Genomic DNA, 15,164 nt, shown 5'->3' with positions numbered 1-15,164 from the left:
AAAGAAAATAAAGGGAAAAGAAATTAAAGACAGTGCACCCAATCATTTACATACAGTCAATCCAAATTCCAATTAAAATATCAAGGCTATATTAAATCAGCTTTCAGCATACAAGAACTTAAGAGATTTCTGCACCCATCAGCCCTTCTTGAAAAATTTACCACATCAGGGGTAGCAGATTTTTTCCATTAATGGCCAGACAGGAAATAATTTTCACTTTGTCAGCCATATGATCTCTGCTGCAACTCCTCAACTTTTGTAGTTTGTTGTGAAAGAGTTATAGACAGTATGTAAACAGGTGGGTATGACTGTTCCAGTACAAATCCATATTTGGTCCATGAGATGTAGTCTGCCAGCCCCTATACTATATGATAAGCTTCATTTAGCCATATGATGAATGGGAAAACTTCAGTATAAGAACTGATATGGGACATTTGAGAATATATGAATGTACATACAAAACAAAGGTGAGAATGGCAGTGATATATTAATGTGAGAGTGCTATATATTTTATCAAAGTACAAATAATGCAACCAAAACATTAGAAGAAGAGAAGGAACAGAAAAAATAGAAAAAATAGAAATAAAAAGCCATTTTTTGGTTATAGTAAATTTGTAGATGTGAAAGAACAACCAAAACAAGTAGTAAAAAATACTAAAAATACTAAAATACTAAAAATAGTAAAAAATAAAACAGGAGAACAGAGATCAAGTGTATTAAAAAGTGTAAGTATGCAAATTTCACTAGAACAAAATGCAAACCTTCCTAAATTATTTTAAAGAGCAAAATATACATATCTCATCAATTGAGAAACAGCATGTCTAACAAAATACACATTATAAAATATTCTGATAGAAGGATGCCTGGACCTCAGTTGGTAGAGCATGTGACTCTTGATATTGGGAGCAAAAGTTTGAGCCCCACTTGGGGCACAGAGTTTACTGAAAAATAAATAAATGAATAGATAAATAAATAAATAAAATCTTAAAAATATTTTTATAGACTCAAGACAAAACATAATAGTAATAAAAAATAAATGTGAAGAAATAAATTACCCATTAATAGAAAATAATTTCAATTTGCCCCACTAGATAAAACTTGTTTATAGTTGTATACCAGAGATGCATATAAAATATAGTAATTCAGAAAGGCAAGATATAAAGAACAAGACCAAAAAATGCAGATAAAAACTACAGATAGCAGTTAAATGAATCTAATATCTAAGCAGAGTTCAAAACCATAAGCTAACGATATCAAAGAAGAACATGATTCAACACTAAAATCTACAGTCTTCAGTGGTGATACAGTAATAACATAGGAATACTTAGGACTATTTACACATCAACAAGACTCTTATGAAATTAAAACTGCAGGTATTTCAAGAAGACTACAAAGAAAGTCATTAATAAGGAAACTCTCATCAGCTCTTTCAGTAGAATATAGATCACATAGACAAAAATAAGTAAGAAGATAGAATATCTAAATAAATAATCTACAGGATTGATATTAATATGTCTTACAGGTTTACTTTAGGCACATAAGTGTTAAAAATTTACATTTTATTTCTGGGAAAAAAAGTATGTTATCAAGACACATTTGTCAAAGGAGTTGAGAATAGATTTTATTGAGATTGTGTACTCTTTCATTTACATTTGAATGACTTTCCCCAAATCTCACACATTACATTCTACATTTATTTCTTGCCTGATTGCATTGAGTCTAGAGACTCAATCTTTCATTCTTGGGAAAGGTAGAAGAAGCTATTTTTTTTTTTTTCATTATGAAAGACAAACAAAATTTGCATGACAAAACAGCATGAATTAAGTCAAACGATAACTGACGAACTGGAGAAAATACATAAGACATATACTTCAAACTGTTAATATCGAAAGAACTAAAAAAAAAAAAAAAAAAAATTGAGGGAGCCAGAACCAAAGACCCAATAGGAAAGTATATATTTTTAACCTTCTTGTACTTCTAATTGCCTTAGCCATCTACTTTTAGTGGGGAAAGACTGATTATTTATGAAGTTTCTGGTCATCTACACTATGCTTCAATTGTGAATCAAAATGGGAAATGAATTTGGGAAGAAATTTTTTTTAATAGAAATAAAGCCACATAATTATATCAGCATGAATTACAAATCACAGTAGATTAAGGAAAAGAAGTCAGGGGTGTTTTTAGGGAGAGAAGGTGACTGGGTAAGTTGCTTAAGAAACTAGAATGTAAATTTAACATAGAAAATCAGCGTGCTCCTGTGCACGTGCATGTGTATATGCATAAAATAAATACATCAGGTTTTAGACATATATATTATATACACCTTGTAATGGATAGTTATACTGATTATGAGTTTATTAAGCTAGGAGAAAGGAGTCAATTTTAGGCAGAATTTAGAATATGCAGTGAATGTTTGATGCCATCAATATTCCCTTAATCCCACCTTTGAAATCAAATTCTCTCCTTTCTACTTTTTTAAAGTCTATTGTAATATCTCTTCACACACACTAAGTATTACCTGACTGATCAGGGCTTAGAGGGCTATCTGAAGGGCATTTGCATTTTGCAAAGTTCTTGAAGTGTGAATGCCATGGGTCGGATATCAGAGAGACAATATAGAGGCCATCAGACCTTTCCAAAATTCTTGAAACCGTATTATGCTTACTCTGAGTAAAGCTGCCCTGTGCACATTTATTTTACCCAAAAGCATGGTTATACATACCAATTGCCTTATCTTGAGACTGCTAGACTACTAAGTCATCATTCCTCCAACCACCTTTGTTCTAATTTAATACAAAAATTCAAATTCTCCCTATTATTTATAGCTTTTTATTTATACTAAATAATATTTACTTATCCATTTTTTTAAAAAAAATTATTTCTTTTTAGTGTAACAGTATTCATTGTTTTTTCACCACACCCAGTGCTCCATGCAATCTGTGCCCTCCCTAATACCCACCACCTGGTTCCCCCAACCTCCCACCCCCTGCCCCTTGATGTGGTCCATATACACTTATCCATTTTTAATAAAAACAAATTTAGGCAAATGTCAGAAAAGGTTCCACATCATAAATGAAATAAATTTAATTCTTTGAACTTTCTATGCCAATTTGCTTCCTAATAAGCTCATCCATGTAAATTGCCCTAGTCACTAGTCACTCTATGCCTGGCTAATTTTGTTAGCTGCATGGGAGATTATCTCTAAGTGTTATAATAATGGCATTTAAAGACTATTTTTAAAATAAAAAGACTATTATTACATAAATAAAGAAAAGATTATCAACTTCTCTATAGCATATATATTTTGGTTATTGAAATTTGGTAGGGATGACAAGTATATAAAGGAGAACTACACATACTACTGATTCCATAACATTTATTCAGTTTAGCAGAATTAAGAAAAAAAAAATGAATATAAGGCCAGCAGAAATGACTTATACATTTTTTTTTCCTCCTGACAAGCTTGTATTAATTGATCATTCTCAGTACTGAAGGAAATTTAAAGAAAATAATTGTAAAAATTCCCCAGCTATTGAAACCATTATGGGGTTACTCTTTAAAGGCCATAGCACATAAAAATCATGAAAGTTCATTTTGCTTTTTGATTAAGAATGTAATCTTTTTTTTCAAAGATTTTATTTATTTATTTGAGAGAGACAGAGTGAGACAGAGAGAATGAGCAGGGAGAGAAGCAAAGGGACAAGCAGACACAGGGCTCAACATGGGGCTCTATCCCAGGACCCTAAGATCATGAACTGAGCTTAAGTCAGACACCTAACTGACTGAGCCACCCAAGGTGCCCCAAGAACATAATCGTTATTCATATTTTGCTTTCTTCAGTGGATAAAAAGAAATACAATTTTTCCCCATTGAGAATGATATTTGCTGTGGGTTTTTCATAGATGGCTTTGATAATATTGAGTTATGTACCCTCTATCCCTACACTTTGAAGAGTTTTGATCAAGAAAGGATGCTGTACTTTTTCAGCAACTATTGAGAGTATGATATGGTTCTTATTTTTTCTTTTATTAATATATTGTATCACACTGATTGATTTGTGGATGTTGAACCAACCTTGCAGCCCAGGAATAAATCCCACTTAGTTGTGCTGAATAATCCTTTTAATGTACTGCTGGATCCTATTGGCTAGTATTTTGTTGAGAATTTTCGCATCTGTGTTCATCAAGGATATTGGTCTGTAATTCTTCATTTTGGTGGGGTTTTTGTCTGGTTTTGGGATCAATGAATGCTGGCCTCATAAACTGAGTTTGGAAGTTTTCCTTCCATTTTTGTTTTTTGGAACAGTTTCAGGAGAACAGGTATTAATTCTTCTTTAAATGTTTGGTAGAATTTCCCTGGGAAGCCGTCTGGCCCTGGGCTCTTGTTTGTTGTGTATTCTGTTGTTTTGAGATGGAATGTTCCAAATATATCTGTCTTGTCCATCTGGTCTGGTGTATCATTTAAGGCCTTTATTTCCTTGTTGATCTTTTGCTTGGATGATCTCTCCATGTCACTGAGGGAGATGTTAAAGTCCCCTTCTATATTTGTATTATTGTCAATGTGTTTCTTTTATTTTGTTAATAATTGGTTTATATAGTTGGCTGCTGCCACGTTAGGGACATAGAGATTTGAAATTGTTAGATCTTTTTGTTGGACAGACCCTTTAAATATGATACAGTGTCCTTCCTCATCTCTTTTCCCCTAAGAGCAGGAACAGAGCAGGGATATCCACTATCAGCACTGCTATTCAACATAGTACGAGAAGTCCTAGCCTCAGCAATCAGACAACAAAAAGAAATAAAATGCATCCAAATCAGCAAAGAAGAATTCAAACTCGCACTCTCTGCAGATGATAGGATACTGTATGTGGAAAACCGAAAGACTCCACTCCAAAACTGCTAGAACTCATACAGGAATTCAGTAAAGTGTCAGGATATAAAATCAATGCACAGGAATCAGTTGCACTTCTATACATCAACAGCAAGACAGAAGAAAGAGAAATTAAGGAGTCAATCCCATTTACAATTGTACCCAAAACCATAAGATACCTAGGAATAAGCCTAACCAAAGAGGCAAAGAATCTGTACTCAGAAAACTACAAAGTAATCATGAAAGAAACTGAGGAAGACACAAAGAAATGGAAAAACGTTCCATGCTCATGGATTGGAAGAACAAATATTGTGAAAATGTCTATGCTACCTAGAGCAATTTACATGTTTAATGCAATCCCTGTTAAAATACCATCCATTTTATTCAAAGAAATGGGACAAATAAATCTAAAATTTATATGGAACCAGAAAAGACCTCAAATAGCCAGAGCAATGTTGAAAAAGAAAGCCAAGGTTGGTGGCATCATATTTCCAGACCTTAAGTTCTATTACAAAGGTGTAATCATCAAGACAGTAAGGTACTGGCACAAAAACAGACACATAGATCAATAGAACAGGAGAGAGCCCAGAAATGGACCCTCAACTCTATGGTCAACTAATCTTCGACAAAGCAGGAAAGAATTTCCAGTGGAAAAAAGACAGTCTCTTCAACCAATGGTGTTGGGAAAATTGGACAGCCACATACAGAAGAATGAAACTGAACCATTTCCTTACACCACACACAAAAATAGACTCAAAATGGATGAAAGACCTCCATGTGAGACAGGAATCCATCAAAATCCTTGAGGAGAACACAGCCAGCAACCTCTTTGAACTCAGCTGCAGCAACTTCTTCCTAGAAACATTGCCAAAGGCAAGGGAAGCAAGGGCAAAAATGAAGTATTGGGACTTCATCAAGATAAAAAGCTTTTGCACAGCAAAGGAAACAGTCAACAAAACCAAAAGACAGTAGAGAGAATGGGAGAAGATATTCACAAATGACATATTGGATAAAGGGCTAGTATCCAAAATCTATAAACAACTTATCAAACTCAACACCCAAAGAACAAATAATCCAATCAAGAAATGGGCAGAAGACATGAACAGGCATTTCTGCAAAGAAGATGTCCAAATGGCCAACAGACACATGAAAAAGTGCTCAACATCACTCGGCATCAGGGAAATACAAATCAAATCCTCAATGAGATACTACCTCACACCAGTCAGAATGGCTGAAATAACAAGTCAGGAAATAGCAGATGCTGGCAAGGATGCAGAGAAAGAGGAATCCTCCTACACTGTTGGTGGGAATGCAAGCTGGTGCATCCACTCTGGAAAATAGTATGGAGGTTCCTGGAAAAAGTTAAGAATAGATCTACCCTATGACCCAGCAATCACACTACTGGGTATTTACCCTAAAGACACAAATGCAGTGATCTGAAGGGGCATTTGCACCCGAATGTTTATAGCAACAAGGTCCACAATAGCCAAACTATGGAAAGAACCTAGATGTCCATCAACAGATGAATGGATAAAGAAGAAGTGGTGTGTATATGCAATGGAATACTATGCAGTCATCAAAAGAAATGAAATCTTGCCATTTGCAACAATGTGGCTGGAACTAGAGGGTATTATGCTGAGTGAAATAAATCCATCAGAAAAACACAATTATATGATCACCCTGATAGGAGGAATTTGAGGGGCAGAGTGGGGGGTTTGGGGGATAGAGAGGGAAAAAAATGAAAGAAGATGGGATCGGGAGGGACACAAACCATAAGAGACTCTTAATCTCACAAAACAAACTGAGGGTTGCTCAGGGGAGGGAGTGTGTGGAGAGGGTGGTTGGATTATGGACATTGGGGAGGGTATGTGATATGGTTAGTGCTATAAAGTGAGCAAGCCTGACTATTCACAGATCTGTATTTGCCCCTGGGCAAATAATACATTATATGTTAATAAAAATAATTTAAAAAAAGAAATACAAAGAGCATTGGATACTTTTCTCCCCCTTTTGTGCGTGCGTGTGTGTGTGTGTGTGTGTGTGTGTGTGTGTATTTTTTATTGTGGTAAGAACACAACATGAAACTGATGAAATTCTTAAGTGTACAATATGGTATTGTTGGCTATAGGCACAATGTTGTACAGCAGGTATCTAGAATTTATTCATCTTACAGAACTAAAACTACATTTTTGAGATTAGCGGGAAAAAGGAAAAGTTTCTGGGAGATTCCACTGCTCTGTGCAAGAGTGCATGTTTGTACATATAAAGAAGAAGAACGATAGCTTTTGCATGACATAGTAAACTGGCAAGAGCATTGAGACTGACTGCATCATTTCTAAGTTTGAGTCTAAATATCACCACTTACAAAATGTGTAACTTTGAAATTATTCTTAAAAAAGTCTTTAAGAAAAATTAGCGGGGAGGAGTCAAGATGGCGGAGAAGTAGCAGGCTGAGATGACATCAGGTAGCAGGAGATCAGCTAAATAGCTTATCAAACCATTGCAAACACCTACAAATCCAACAGGAGATCAAAGAGAAGAAGAACAGCAATTCTAGAAATAGAAAATTGACCACTTTCTGAAAGGTAGGACCGGTGGAGAAGTGAATCCAAAGCGACGGGAAGACAGACCGCCGGGGGCGGGGGGGGGGGGCTCCCAGCAAGAGCAATGGAGCACAAAATCAGGACTTTTAAAAGTCTGCTCCACGGAGGGACATCGCTCCAGAGGCTAAACCTGGGGGAAGCCCACGTGGGGTCAGCGTAACCCCAGGTCCCATGGGGTCACAGAAGGACTGGGGGTGTCTGAATGTCACAGGTATTAGAGCGGGGAAGCCAGCTACAGTGACAAAGCCGAGGAGTGAGCTCTCAGCTCGGGGTTACCTTGAGCCGGTCACAGGCTGCATGGGCTCGGAGTACGGCCAGAAGCCACGGAGACAGAAGCGACTGGGAGCTTTTCTCCACGTGAAAGCAATTGACTGCTTTCCTCCAGGCTCGACCGGAGGCCAGGGAGGCGGGGGCGGTTGGGCGCTTCTCTCTGAGGGCACACTGAGGAGCGGGACCCTAAACTCTTGGCTCCTCCGGGCCGGAGATTGGAAGGCCACCATCTTCATTCCCTTCCTCCAGAACTCTACGGAAAGCGCTCAGGGAACAAAACCTCCCAAGAGCAAACCCGAGCAGATTACTTAGCCCGGCCCCTGGTAAGGGCGGTGCAATTCTGCCTGGGGCAAAGACACTTGAGAATCACTACAACAGGCCCCTCCCCCAGAAGATCAACAAGAAACCCAGCCAAGACCAACTTCACTCACCAAGAACAGCAGAACTTTAGAGGAGGAGAAAGCAAATCTTATCTGGACAAAATGACAAGGTGGAAAAACTCACCACAAAAAAAAGAACAAGAGGCAGTACCGAAGGCTGGGGACCTAATCAATATGGACATTGGTAATATGACAGATCTAGAATTCAGAATGACGATTCTCAAGGTTCTAGCCAGGCTCGAAGAAGGCATAGAAGATATTAGAGAAACCCTCTCCGGAGAGATAAAAGCCCTTTCTGGAGAAATGAAAGAACTAAAATCTAACCAAGTTGAAATAAAAAAAAATATTAATGAGGTGCAATCAAAAATGGAAGCTCTTACTGCTAGGATAAATGAGGCAGAAGAATGAATTAGTGACATAGAAGACCAAATGATAGAGAATAAAGAAGCTGAGCAAAAGAGAGAAAAACAAATACTGGGCCACGAGGAGAGAATTTGAGAGATAAGCAACACCATAAGACAACACAACATTCCAGAAGAAGAAGAAAGAGAGAGGGGAGCAGAAGGTATATTGGAGACAATTATTGGAGAGAATTTCCCTAATATGGTAAAAGGAACAAACATCAAAATCTAGGAGATGGAAAGAACGCCCCCCAAAATCAATAAAAATAGGTCCACTCCTCGTCACCTGGTAGTAAAACTTACAAGTCTTAGCGACAAAGAGGAAATCCTGAAAGCAGCCGGGGAAAAGAAGTCCGTAACATACAAGGGTAAAAACATTAGATTGGCAGCGAACCTATCCACAGAGACCTAGCAGGCCAGAAAGAACTGGCATGATATATTCAGAGCACTAAACAAGAAAAACATGCAGCCAAGAATACTATATCCAGCTAGGCTATCATTGAAAATAGAAAGAGAGATAAAACGCTTCTAGGACAAACAAAAGCTGAAAGAATTTGCAAACACCAAACCAGCTCTACAGGAAATATTGAAAGGGGTCCTCTAAGCAAAGAGAGACCCTAAAAGTAGTAGATCAGAAAGAAACAGAGATAATATACAGTAACAGTCACCTTACAGGCAATACAATGGCAATAAATTCATATCTCTCAATAGTTACCCTGAATGTTAATGGGCTAAATGCCCCAATCAAAAGACACAGGATATCAGAATGGATTAAAAAAAACAAAACCCATCAATATGCTGCCTACAAGAAACTCATTTTAGACCCGAAGACACCTCCAGATTTAAAGTGAGGGGGTGGAAAACAATGTACCATGCCAATGGACATCAGAAGAAAGCTGGGGTGGCAATCCTTATATCAGATCAATTAGATTTTAAGCCAAAGACTATAATAAGAGATGACGAAAGACACTATATCATACTCAAAGGGTCTGTCCAAAAAGAAGACCTAACAATCTTAAATATCTATGCCCCTAACATGGGAGCAGCCAACTATATAAACCAATTAATAACAAAGTCAAAGAAATACATCGACAATAATACAATAATAGCAGGGGACTTTAACAGTCCCCTCACTGAAATGGACAGATCATCTAAGCAAAAGATCAACAAGGAAATAAAGGCCTTAAATGACACACTGGACCAGATGGACATCACAGATATATTCAGAACATTCCATCCCAAAGCAACAGAATATACATTCTTCTCTAGTGCACATGGAACATTCTCCAGAATAGACCACATCCTGGGTCATAAATCAGGTCTCAACCGGTATCAAAAGATTGGGATCATTCCCTGCATATTTTCAGACCACAATGCTCTGAAGCTAGAACTCAATCACAAGAGGAAATTTGGAAAGAATGCAAATACATGGAGACTAAACAGCATCCTTCTAAAAAATGAATGGGTCAACCAGGAAATTAAAGAAGAATTGAAAAAATTCATGGAAACAAATGATAATGAAAACACAACAGTTCAAAATCTGTGGGACACAGCAAAGGCAGTCCTGAGAGGAAAATATATAGCAGTGCAAGCCTTTCTCAAGAAACAAGAAAGGTTTCAAATACACAACCTAACCCTACACCTAAAGGAACTGGAGAAAGAACAACAAAGAAAGCCTAAACCCAGCAGGAGAAGAGAAATCATAAAGATCAGAGCAGAAATTAATGAAATAGAAACTAAAAAAACAATAGAAAATATCAACAAAACTAGGAGCTGGTTCTTTGAAAGAATTAATAAGATTGACAACCCCCTGGCCAGACTTATCAAAAAGAAAAGAGAAAGGACGCAAATAAATAAAATCATGAATGAAAGAGGAGAGATCACAACCAACACTAAAGAAATATAAGCAATTATAAGAACATACTATGAACAACTCTACGCCAACAAATTCGACAATCTGGAAGAAATGGATACATTTCTAGAGACATATAAATTACCACAACTGAACCAGGAAGAAATAGAAAACCTGAACAAACCCATAACCAGTAAGGAGATTGAAACAGTCATCAAAAATCTCCAAACAAACAAAAGTCCAGGACCAGACGGCTTCCCAGGGGAATTCTACCAAACATTTAAAGAAGAATTAATTCCTATTCTCCTGAAACTGTTCCAAAAAATAGAAATGGAAGGAAAACTTCCAAACTCATTTTATGAGGCCTGCATCACCTTGATCCCCAAACCAGACAAGTATCCCATCAAAAAAGAGAATTACAGACCAATATCCTTGGTGAACACAGATGCGAAAATTCTCACCAAAATACTGGCCAATAGGATCCAACAGTACATTAAAAGGATTATTCACCACGACCAAGTGGGATTTATTCCAGGGCTGCAAGGTTGGTTCAACATCCACAAATCCATCAGTGTGATACAATACATTATTAATAAAGAATGAATAAGAACCATATGATACTCTCAATAGATGCTGAAAAAGCATTTGACAAAGTGCAGCATCCCTTCCTGATTAAAACTCTTCAAAGTGTAAGGATAGAGGGCACATACCTCAATATTATCAAAGCCATCTATGAAAAACCCACTGCAAATATCATTCTCAATGGAGAAAAACTGAAAACTTTTCCGCTAAGGTCAGGAACACGGCAAGGATGTCCGTTATCACCACTGCTGTTCAACATAGTACTAGAAGTCCTAGCTTCAGCAATCAGACAACAAAAAGAAATTAAAGGCATCCAAATCGGCAAAGAAGAAGTCAAACTATCACTCTTTGCAGATGATATACTATATGTGGAAAACCCAAAAGGCTCCACTCCAAAACTGCTAGAACTTGTACAGGAATTCAGTAAAGTGTCAAGATATAAAGTCAATTCACAGAAATCAGTTGCATTTCTTTATACTAACAACAAGACAGAAGAAAGAGAAATTGTGGAATCAGTCCCATTTACAATTGCACCCAACACCGTATGATACCTAGGAATAAACCTAACCCAAGAGGCACAGAATCTATACTCAGAAAACTATAAAGTACTCATGAAAGAAATTGAGGAAGACACAAAGAAATGGAAAAATGTTCCATGCTTATTGATTGGAAGAACAAATAGTGTGAAAATGTCTATTCTACCTAAAGCAATCTACACATTTAATGCAATCCCTATCAAAATCCCATCCATTTTTTTCAAAGAAATAGAACAAATAATCCTAAAATTTATATGGAACCAGAAAAGACCTCGAATAGCCAAAGGAATATTGAAAAAGAAAGCCAAAGTCGGTGGCATCACAATTCCAGACTTCAAGCTCTATTACAAAGCTGTCATAATCAAGACAGTATGGTACTGGCACAAAAACAGACATATAGATCAATGGAACAGAATAGAGAGCCCAGAAATAGACCCTCAAGTCTATGGTCAACTAATCTTCGACAAAGCAGGAAGGAATGTCCAATGGAAAAAAGACAGTCTCTTCAACAAATGGTGCTGGGAAAATTGGACAGCCACATGCAGAAAAATGAAATTGGACTATTTCCTTACACCACACACGAAAATAGACTCAAAATGGATGAAGGACCTCAATGTGAGAAAGGAATCCATCAAAATCCTTGAGGAGAACGGAGGCAGCAACCTCTTTGAACTCAGCTGCAGCAACTTCTTCCTAGGAACATCGCCAAAGGCAACAGAAGCAAGGGCAAAAATGAACTATTGGGATTTCATCAAGATCAAAAGCTTTTGCACAGCAAAGGAAACAGTTAACAAAACCAAAAGCCAACTGACAGAATGGGAGAAGATATTTGCAAACGACATATCAGATAAAGGGCTAGTATCCAAAATCTATAAAGAGCTTAGCAAACTCAACACCCAAAGAACAAATAATCCAATCAAGAAATGGGCAGAGGACATGAACAGACATGTCTGCAAAGAAGACATCCAGATGGCCAACAGACACATGAAAAAATGCTCCACATCACTCGGCATCAGGGAAATACAAATCAAAACCATAATGAGATACCACCTCACACCAGTCAGAATGGCTAAAATTAACAAGTCAAGAAATGACAGATGCTGGCGAGGATGCGGAGAGAGGGGAACCCTCCTACAATGTTGGTGGGAATGCAAGCTGATGCAACCACTCTGGAAAACAGTGTGGAGGTTCCTCAAAAAACTGAAAATAGAGCTACCCTATGACCCAGCGATTGCACTACTGGGTATATATCCTAAAGATACAAACGTGGTGCTCTGAAGGGGCATGTGCACCCCAATGTTTATAGCAGCAATGTCCATAATAGCCAAACTATGGAAAGAACCTAGATGTCCATCAACAGATGAATGGATAAAGAAGATGTGGTATATATACACAATGGAATACTATGCAGCCATCAAATGAAATGAAATCTTGCTATTTGTGATGACGTGGATGGAACTCGAGTGTATTATGCTTAGCGAAATAAGTCAACTGGAGAAAGACAACTATCATATGATCTCTCTGACATGAGGAAGTGGAGATGCAATGTGGGGTGCTTGGGGGGGTAGGAAAAGAAAAAATGAAAGAAGATGTGATTGGGAGGGAGACAAACCATAAAAGACTCAATCAAAAAAAAACAGACTGAGGGTTGCTGGGGGGAGGGGAGACGGGAGAGGGTGGTGGGGATATGGACACTGGGGAGGGTATGTGCTATGATGAGTGCTGTGAAATGTGTAAACCTGGTGATTCACAGACCTGTACCCCTGGGGATAAAAATACGCTATATGTTTATTTATTTTTTTTTAAATTTTTTTAAAGATGTTATCTATTCATTTGACAGATCACAAGTAGGCAGAGAGGCAGGCAGAGAGAGAGGAGAAAGCAGGCTCCCTGTGGAGCAGAGATCCTGATGCGGGGCTCGATCCCAGGACCCTGGGATCATGACCCGAGCCGAAGGCAGAGGCCTTAACCCACTGAGCCACCCAGGCGCCCCCACTATATGTTTATTAAAATAAATAAATTAATTTAAAAAAAAGCCTTTAAAATAAACATAGTAATAACTGACTCTCAGAATTACAAGAAGAAGGATGGTAAACAATGTACAGGTTTTATTTTGTTTTGAAGTGTAGAGTACTAACATATGTAAGTAAATATGTTTTTATTAGAACCATATCTGATGTTTTATTAATGTACAATATTCCTTAGGGTATCCTATGAGACAAAATTTGCCACTAAATGATTGCTTTTCTGGTGTTGTGGGAGCAATGGTTTTGCTTGAGAGAACAAGCAAGAATTGATGTGGACACAGAGATTCAGACCAATGCCATTGTCTTAAAAGTTTACACTTAAAGTTAAATGTTTACACAAACATTCATAGATTGTGCATGAGACATATATATCTCCTGATATATCAGGGCACCTTATTTTCATTCTCAGTTCCATTACTAATTTGCATACCACTGGTCCTCAGTTTTCTGCAAGTATAAAATATCCAAAGGAGATATTCATTTTATTCAGATTGGACAAGAGAGTGACCAATGGAGGGTCAAGAAGATGGGTCAAGAAGAGGGTCAAGAAAATCACAAAAGTACGATGTGAAGTTAGGCTCTGGAGAGCCCTGCCTACCTCACTTCAGGCAGTGCAGTTCTGCTTTTATCTTCCCCAGTTTCATGAAAGATCAACTATACAAAAATCGTCCCAAACATGAAAATATAAAGGCCCTTGTGGCTCTAATATCCTGTGATTTTAAAATTCTATATAAAGCTCTGTCAGGGAAAATTCAGAATCCTCACATGTGTACGATAAATGTCATGGTTGTATGACTTTCAACCAAAAGAAGATAAAACAGCAGTCTCTATGCTTTATTCCCATGGTATGATGAATGCATATTCACACATGATGTTATGCATATCTCTCCTCAGTTGCTACGCTTTTACATTGATGATGATGGGACAGAGCTAACCAGAAAAGGATTGGAATATTCTGCAGGTAAGGCAGTCAAAGAGGCAGGCAGAAACTGAATTATTAGATAGGAGAAGAGGAGGATGTAAGTAGTAAGATTGCTGCAGAACCATCTGAGAGAACCAAGCATTACAGGTTTAAATCAGCAAGATCCAGAGTACAGGTAGACAGACCACGAAGACCTCTTTCTGAATCTTCCTAGCATGGGATCTAGTGGTAGCAGGTAGGAAATCTCTGAGGTAGGAAAAAGTGATGTTGTGTGGGAAAAGTGGCAGGAGTGCAATTTTTGTTGGCAAGTGTGCTCTCTATTTTATATTGACATCCTTGAACTGGCTCTATTAAGGATCATTGTTTAAATAGCAACTAATATCTAAGGTGATTTATTTCAGCAAAAATTACTAAAAAATTGAAAGCATTTGGGAGGCACCACAGAAGGAATTAAAAAGAAGTATGATGAATCTAGAAAGACATTGAACTTCACAGTGAAACACGGAGAGAAAAGCAGATGAATAGTAGACTGTCAAAGTTTTTCATATTATTTGGATTTAACTTGAATGTGAGTATTTTATGCATTTAAATAAGACAAATTTTTTTCTATAATATTACAGATGAAAATTTTGTAAGTAGAGGAGACAAAAAGACCCTAATAAAATTTGAGATGTCTCTGTTCATTTTTTAATCAAGAAGGACCTATGGCATGCTGTACTCTG

The sequence above is a fragment of the Martes martes genome (genome assembly GCF_963455335.1).
Source record: "Martes martes genome assembly, chromosome: 11".
Lineage (NCBI taxonomy): Eukaryota > Metazoa > Chordata > Mammalia > Carnivora > Mustelidae > Martes > Martes martes.
This window is presented reverse-complemented; position numbering follows the sequence as displayed.